Here is a 9,888-nt window from a genome sequence, read left to right as displayed (position 1 = left end):
CGTGTTAAGTGTAGTACACATATCGGTATACTCTGATAACGTGTTAAGTGTAGTACACATATCAGTATCCTCTGATAACGTGTTAAGTGTAGTACACATATCGGTATACTCTGATAACGTGTTAAGTGTAGTACACATATCGGTATACTCTGATAACGTGTTAAGTGTAGTACACATATCGGTATACTCTGATAACGTATTAAGTGTAATACACATATCGGTGTACTCTGATAACGTGTTAAGTGTAGTACACATATCGGTATACTCTGATAACGTGTTAAGTGTAGTACACATATCGGTATACTCTGATGACGTGTTAAGTGTAGTACACAAATCGGTATACTCTGATAACGTGTAAAGTGTAATACACACATCAGTATACTCTGATAACGTGTTAAGTATAGTACACATATCGGTATACTCTGATAACGTGTTAAGTGTAGTACACATATCGTTATACTCTGATAGCGTGTTAAGTGTAGTACACATCAGTATACTCTGATAACGTGTTAAGTGTAATACACATATCAGTATACTCTGATAACGTGTTAAGTGTAGTACACATATCGGTATACTCTGATAACGTGTTAAGTGTAGTACACATATCAGTATACTCTGATAACGTGTTAAGTGTAATACACATATCGGTGTACTCTGATAACGTGTAAAGTGTAGTACACATATCGGTGTACTCTGATAACGTGTTAAGTGTAGTACACATATCGGTATACTCTGATAACGTGTTAAGTGTAGTACACATATCGGTATACTCTGATAACGTGTTAAGTGTAGTACACATATCGGTATACTCTGATAACGTGTTAAGTGTAGTACACTTATCAGTAAACTCTGATAACGTGTTAAGTGTAGTGCACATATCAGTATACTCAGTATACTCTGATAACATGTTAAGTGTAGTACACTAATCAGTTAACTCTGATAACGTGTTAAGTGTAGTACACATATCAGTATACTCTGATAACATGTTAGTGTAGTATACATATCGGTATACTCTGATAACGTGTTAAGTGTAGTACACATATCGGTATACTCTGATAACGTGTTAAGTGTAGTACACATATCGGTATACTCTGATAACGTGTTAAGTGTAGTACACATATCGGTATACTCTGATAACGTATTAAGTGTAATACACATATCGGTGTACTCTGATAACGTGTTAAGTGTAGTACACATATCGGTATACTCTTATAACGTGTAAAGTGTAGTACACATATCGGTGTACTCTGATAACGTGTTAAGTGTAGTACACATATCGGTATACTCTGATAACGTGTTAAGTGTAGTACACATATCGGTATACTCTGATGACGTGTTAAGTGTAGTACACAAATCGGTATACTCTGATAACGTGTAAAGTGTAATACACACATTAGTATACTCTGATAACGTGTTAAGTGTAGTACACATATCGGTATACTCTGATAAACGTGTTAAGTGTAGTACACATATCGTTATACTCTGATAGCGTGTTAAGTGTGTAGTACACATCAGTATACTCTGATAACGTGTTAAGTGTAATACACATATCAGTATACTCTGATAACGTGTTAAGTGTAGTACACATATCGGTATACTCTGATAAACGTGTTAAGTGTAGTACACATATCAGTATACTCTGATAACGTGTTAAGTGTAATACACATATCGGTTGTACTCTGATAACGTGTAAAGTGTAGTACACATATCGGTGTACTCTGATAACGTGTTAAGTGTAATACACATATCGGTATACTCTGATAACGTGTTAAGTGTAATACACATATCAGTATACTCTGATAACGTGTTAAGTGTAGTACACATATCGGTATACTCTGATTACGTGTAAAGTGTAGTACACATATCGGTATACTCTGATAACGTGTTAAGTGTAGTACACATCAGTATACTCTGATAACGTGTTAAGTGTAGTACACATATCAGTATACTCTGATAACGTGTTAATTGTAGTACACATATCGGTATACTCTGATAACGTGTTAAGTGTAGTACACATATGAGTATACTCTGATAACGTGTTAAGTGTAGTACACATATCGGTATACTCTGATAACGTGTTAAGTGTATTACACATATCGGTATACTCTGATAACGTGTTAAGTGTAGTACACATATCGGTATACTCTGATAACGTGTTAAGTGTAGTACACATATCAGTATACTCTGATAACTTGTTAAGTGTAGTACACATATAAGTATACTCTGATAACGTGTTAAGTGTAGTACACATATCGGTATACTCTGATAACGTGTTAAGTGTAGTACACATATCGGTATACTCTGATAACGTGTTAAGTGTAGTACACATATCGGTATACTCTGATAACGTGTTAAGTGTAGTACACATATCAGTATACTCTGATAACGTGTTAAGTGTAATACACATATCGGTATACTCTGATAACGTGTTAAGTGTAGTACACAGATAACGTGTTAAGTGTAGTACACATATCGGTATACTCTGATAACGTGTTAAGTGTAGTACACATATCGGTATACTCTGATAACGTGTTAAGTGTAGTACACATATCAGTATACTCTGACAACGTGTTAAGTGTAGTACACATATCAGTATACTCAGTATACTCTAATAACATGTTAAGCGTAGTACACTTATCAGTATACTCTGATAACGTGTTAAGTGTAGTACACATATCGGTATACTCTGATAACGTGTTAAGTGTAATACACATATCGGTATACTCTGATAACGTGTTAAGTGTAGTACACATATCAGTATACTCTGATAACGTGTTAAGTGTAGTACACATATCGGTATACTCTGATAACGTGTTAAGTGTAGTACACATATCGGTATACTCTGATAACGTGTTAAGTGTAGTACACATATCGGTATACTCTGATAACGTGTTAAGTGTAGTACACATATCGGTATACTCTGATAACGTGTTAAGTGTAGTACACATCAGTATACTCTGATAACGTGTTAAGTGTAGTACACATAGCAGTATACTCAATATACTCTGATAACAAGTTAAGTTTAGTACAATTATCAGTATACTGATAACGTGTTAAGTGTAGTACACATATCGGTATACTCTGATAACGTGTTAAGTGTAGTACACATATCGGTATACTCTGATAACATGTTAAGTGTAGTACACATATCGGTATACTCTGAAAACGTGTTAAGTGTAGTACACATATCAGTATACTCTGATAACGTGTTAAGTGTAGTACACATATCGGTATACTCTGATAACGTGTTAAGTGTAGTACACATATCGGTATACTCTGATAACGTGTTAAGTGTAGTACACATATCGGTATACTCTGAAAACGTGTTAACTGCAGTACACATCAGTATACTCTGATAACGTGTTAAGTGTAGTACACATATCGGTGTACTCTGATAACGTGTTAAGTGTAGTACACATATCAGTATACTCAGTATACTCTGATAACATGTTAAGTGTAGTACACTTATCAGTATACTGATAACGTGTTAAGTGTAGTACACATATCGGTATACTCTGATAACGTGTTAAGTGTAGTACACATATCGGTATACTCTGATAACGTGTTAAGTGTAGTACACATATCAGTATACTCTGATAACGTGTTAAGTGTAGTACACATATCACTATACTCTGATAACGTGTTAAGTGTAGTACACATATCACTATACTCTGATAACGTGTTAAGTGTAGTACACATATCGGTATACTCTGATAACGTGTTAAGTGTAGTACACATATCACTATACTCTGATAACGTGTTAAGTGTAGTACACATATCGGTATACTCTGATAAAGTTCGAAGAGCTGACTATACTGGCTGATTGGATAAGATGCCAAGGCATTACCACAAGCTCTCCACGTCGGAGTCGTGAGTTCGAGACCCGCGTGGAGCAGTTAAAGGTACTGACTGCTGGTCTGTGTACTCTTTCGTTCCTCCTTACCAGGTACGTCCCTAAATAACCTTGGTTGGAAGGTCTATAAAAGGATAACTTTATAAACATGTTCATGTGATAAGATCATTTTGAATTATTGTGATTTTGTATATAATGAAAACGATAGAGAAAATATCTCTCTTTCCCTTGAGTGATAAAAACACTTAGAAAGAATGCGAAAATGATATCCTCTGGAATATATTTTTATCATCATTTATGCTTGTTGACCTTTAGCATAATTTTCGATTGCTAATGAAGGGAGTAAAAAACAAATATGATCAAATGTCGATTATTTTTCATGATTTTCTGTACTATATTTAATTTTTTGTGTCGTTAATACATATATATATATATATATATTATTTATTTAGTTTTTAATCAGAAAACACCATTTGTTAACGAGCTATTGTCCTTGAATGATTGTTAATGATTGTAATACATTTGTAATGTGACTAACAATGCATATACGGTTTTGAATGATATACCTGTGCAGTATTTTGCAAACATTCAATCACCATAACTTTTGAAATGTCTGCATAATTCGAGAAAGATGTTTTTGACTAACATTAATATATATTTCTGTTTCTCTAAAGCCATGGACTTGCTTAGTTTGTATCAGGAGAAAAACACAACAAAAACTGTATATTCTTGAAGTGAGTGATGTCATTAATTATTATTATAACAAATAACGGAAATACGAGTAGTAATCTTTACTTAGTATAAAGACATGTGATTGTTATATCAATAAATGGAGTAAAGAAAATTATTTATACAAAGATTGTTATTTGTAAGGCGTTTTGTACATTCTTTAGTATTGATGTCTTCAGAAACTGATTTTTTTTGCATCATTATAATTTGACAATGGGCTAATCTATTTTCTTAATTGATGACATTACAGAAACACCACTTTCATTTGAGTTTCGTATCTAAATATAATTTGAATAGATCAAATACAGTGTTTAAAGATGAACCGACACCATGCTTGGTTCATGCAAAGCATAACCCCCTAGAAATGTAGCTGAACGATTGTTCATAAATTACACACAATTGTTTTGGGAGCACATATTACAGTTGCCGACGACAATTTATTGAATGTAATAATGGATTGGAGATTGCACTAAATGCACCGGCTCAATTACATCCACACACGGCGGAAATGGAGATTTAGAATGTAATATTTTATTTGTTCTTCGTGAAAGAGACCTTTTGAGGATAAAAAGGTGTGAAAATTCCTTTGTGATAAATTTTGATTTGATATTTCTTGTCAATATGTTTTCAATTTGTGATTTGAGTTAAAGATGCTCCACCGCCGACAGAGCATAAAATGATATTCATAAATTATGAACAATAATAGGTATTTAATCGTGTATTATACAGTCTAATTAAGCACAAAAATAAATGTTAAATAATTTATTTCGCTTTTGGGGCATGCGCAATCAGTACTTCATTCCATAATGATATAGTGACAAACGGAATTTTTTCGGGATGCAATTAATTATTATTTCATATTATTAACTTGAAGTAAAATTAGAAGCACAAACTTTCAATGTGTAAATGGGTAGATAGTAAGTACTTTTTGATACTGAAGAAAATACTAAATAGTCTTCTCCTGTTTTTGATTGGTGAAAAAATACAATTTTGTCAGCGGTGGGAGCATCTTTAACATTATTTACTTTTACGACTCGTTGAAATTTTCACTATGTAACCGGATATGAAAGAATATTTTATTAAATACATTTTCCTTTTGAAAGATTTGGTTGTCATTATTCTTCAATGTTTATATCCGAAATGAGTTTGCCACATAACGTTATCAATAAAATTAGACGTTCATATCTGTATGAACATTATTCTGAAACGTATGTAAGAGCACTTGCTCAGCAGAAACACGCATTTTATGTCGTAATTTCAAAGTTTGCATGTTAGCCCATCCTCACATATTCATAACTTCAAACGTCACAAAAGGATTATTAAAGCAAATCAAATCACAATCATTCAAACGCTGTAAGTGCGTGAGCCACTTTCATTATTGAATCGTCAGCATGACAATATCACGACTTGTCGATCTTAGCATGAGACTATTTACAAAGTGATGTGTGAGGATATTTATCAAGGATACTATGCCAAACATACCGCAGTCAGAATGTTCTGATGTTATGAATTGATAAGTTCAATAGCAATATTGCACTAGGGTTAGGGTTAAATCAAATGTTGATGGAAAGTAATATGTCATATTTTATTGATAGATAAGTTTATCACAGGACTCGCTAGCATTATAGCATGAAAACAAAAATTAATATCGAGAAAAAAGGAATTGGTCATTTAATATAGAAGACTGTTAGAGAGAAGATTTGGAATGAATCCCTGTATCTGATGACGCCTTGCCTAGAGAGCACATGACACCCACACCTGTTTCTGTGTGTGAGTGCGAACTGTGAACACCATGGCCGTCTGTTACAGTGTACAACACACCCCGACTTGTCCGACACAACGTGCTGTTCAGTAGGTGTTGTAATCCCCATGCGTGTTCTGATTTGAGGAATGGTTCTACAAGCCCCTCTAGGTGGCAGTGTAGGCAGGGCTGCAAAAACATAATATGATGTTTTATTGATATGTAAACAACACGAAATTTATTGTTGTGACATTGTTTTCAATATGCTTGTGCTTCGTTTATCAATCCTTAACGTGCAGGAAGAACAAAAACGATTCGAACTTTAAAAAAATATCTGATATCAATTGAAGCAAAAGCATATATGCATGTTCTCACAAGAACATTTTTAAAAATTTTGTACATGGTGCATTTACATCTATCTAATCTATTTCTTTACAATACATGATAATAGCATTGAGTCATGCAGCACGATAAGAGGTAAACATCCCGGAGAAATCGATATTGAAACTTTGTTTTTATGGTATCAGATATGCTATGTTTAAGTTTCAGAAGTTCAACGTACCTGTCCATTGTTTCTGGGTACGAGTATATCATACAAGTATATTTCTTGATAATAAATAGTCTATACTGTAACAACCGTATAGAATGTATGTCAGTTTATATGTATACTTATTAATGTAACAACACGTTATCGTTATTTAAGTCCTTTACAAAACAAAGATGTTGATAGAGAATTCAAAGACAAAGTTTCATTTGAAACGAAATATACGTACCCGGCCTATAGCTAACTATACCTTTTCGGCCGTTAGCTAATTGGTCCCTTATATGTGACGAATTAGGAGCACTTATACTGCCGTCTGAAAATCACTCGGGCTCAGTTTTCTATACGTTTTTAGTTGGATATTCCAATTAACGAAATTAATCTACATTGCATTAAAATATTATTTTTGTCCAAAACAAAACATAACTGCCATGTCTTAATATCTACCGTACCTCTTTACGAAAAGGTGGACTGTGCCAGTATAATAACCGTTCAGCAAAGACCTTCGTATGATATTGATGTAGAAAATAGATGCCCCTCAATGATAATTTTTGACATTTTTTGTGGTTCAATTTTATAACCTAAGGGTAAAGTGACATCAAACAAGTAAGATAAAATAGCAAACAAACGTTAAATTAAATAAAATTGCCCAATCATATAACTTTGCCCCATTAGTAGTAATAGTCTCTAAACGAACGACAACCACCTGTTTTCCTCTAAAATGTCTTTTGAAGCTACAAATATTGCAGCTAAGTTTCATTGTGTGTAATGAAAATGAGACAAAACGAGCGGTTTCAAATAGTGTACTAGCAAATAGTGTTTATACATCTTTTTATTTGTTTATTCACACCAATGGAATTGTCAATTGTTTTTCACAGTTGGATGAGGTGCATCATTTGGATATTGGTTTCTTATTGACGAGATATAAAAAGTATAATGTCGCAGAAGCGACCAGTTTAGAGATGTTTTCACATACAACCATTACTCTTCAGTCCATGTACCTACTTTTCAGCTAAAAGAAACACACAACAGAACCATATTACGGTTTATCACATCATCACAATAGGAATTCATACTCGATCCGTTAATGTGTTAGTCTACAAAAAAAAAATATAACGAGAAACTTCTGTTTCTGCATAAAAATATTTACTTTTTAAATCGAAATAGTTAATTTCTTCCATATCTCGTAGGATTATTTCGCAAGGGAAAAGACAACACCATATCCTCTCACCATTCGCTGATTTTTTTCAATTGTATTTTCCATGAGAGATTTCTCTGTCAATCCCAATAGTTATTAAAGTTTACGCACGCTGTTCTTTTGAACCGGAAATTCCTGTGCAAACAATGAAATGGCGACATGTGACGACGTCACAGCAAGCAGCGTAGCCGTGGCGTGCTTTGTCATTGACATCATAAATACTGCTGCAGTCGACGGACATGTTCATGTCTCGGCGACAATGCTTCTTTTGATACTAGATATACGGGAGAAATAAACATTGACTATATATATAAACAAAAGAAAAAGAGGTCATAAAAGCCGTGAAAAGCAGCCTTGTCACCGTAACATAAACATGGTTTCATCAATGACAACGTCGACAATGCACGCCAATGGTTATAACACATGAAGTCATGACGTCGCGTAATTGACGTAATCGAAACTTTCGGTGCGCGCAACAATTTGCCATGCCCTAGAGATTGACAGATAAATCTCTTACGACTAACGGATGACAGTGAAATTTTAGGGAATGATATATCTACATTACCCAGGGCAAAAGAGAGCCTTGACACACAGAGAAAAAATGTATGACGCCACTCGATCATACCATTACGTCACAGCAATTTCCGTGTTGATATCTCTTAGATGCATCACGTCAATGATGTTGAAATGTTTATACAGTATCGACAGTAATTAGATCAAAGTGCAAACAGGTTAGGCGGGAAAATATTTCACTCAGTGAGAGTGAGACAAGATAAATCTTTACCTCCTAGGCGTAAACGGGTAATTTGTCAAACACTCGAAAATGCCGTATGTTTGACAACTTGTGATTCTTTACCATTGGGTTGAGATTCACACTACGTATCACCCTTGAGGGAATGAAACATTTTTCATGGACCTAGATAAAAAGCAATTCATACGGGCTAGACAGTTACGTCACGCCATCAATACAGGCGGTGTAATATTTGTCGATAACGTCATAAAATTTAGCGTAATATCGGCGTTACTCCGATGATGGTGCGATACAAACAACTAGAATAGGTATGGCGCATATCGGCCCTTTTCGTCCTGAGGGCGACTATTTCAAAAAAGAAATATTTCAAATATATGAGGTTTCTGAATACATATGTTATATCAACCCTCCTGAAAGGCTGGCCACCACTGATATTAACCACCACGAATCATAAAACCAACATATCTATTTCCACGACGCGTGTATGATTTAATTCCATATTTTTTAAACTTCAAAACGCACGAATTAGTTAACAGTACAAAATCCATTTACACAAGCTCAGCTTTATTGACGTTTTCTAACACTCGCAAGGCGCAGTTCTAACGATATTGCTGGAGAGTAGTATTTGCCCATGAATTCTAATTAGTCTGCAATATCTCATTAAATAACGAGTTTGCCTTCCGTTTTCAGTTATTGATTTATAAATAATATTTAGTTGTATACAATCGATCAATATGAAAAATAGTAACACGTTTATTTAGTGGCATTATAACTCGGCCCAGATAGTATATAAAAGATAAATTGCCTAGGTAGTTCAAATAAATGCACGTTCATGACTTTGTATATGAAAGTTCAATAAACGTCGCCGGATAAAGAATTGTTATAAATTCCGAATACTTCAATAATTTTCACTACAAAAGATAAAATTAAAATATCAGGACCTGCACTTCTTCTAATAAATGAGTTTTTTGGATTGCCTTATAACTGTGTGCCACTTCTTTATTCTTTGAGGTGTTGTATTGTGCCAATAGTCAGATGACCGTTAAGGCCCATCGGCCTTTCGTTCATAACCTAA

The sequence above is a fragment of the Argopecten irradians genome, chromosome 11 (assembly GCF_041381155.1).
Source record: "Argopecten irradians isolate NY chromosome 11, Ai_NY, whole genome shotgun sequence".
Taxonomy (NCBI): domain Eukaryota; kingdom Metazoa; phylum Mollusca; class Bivalvia; order Pectinida; family Pectinidae; genus Argopecten; species Argopecten irradians.
The sequence above is the reverse complement of the archived record's forward strand: the minus strand, read 5'-3'. Positions refer to the sequence as shown.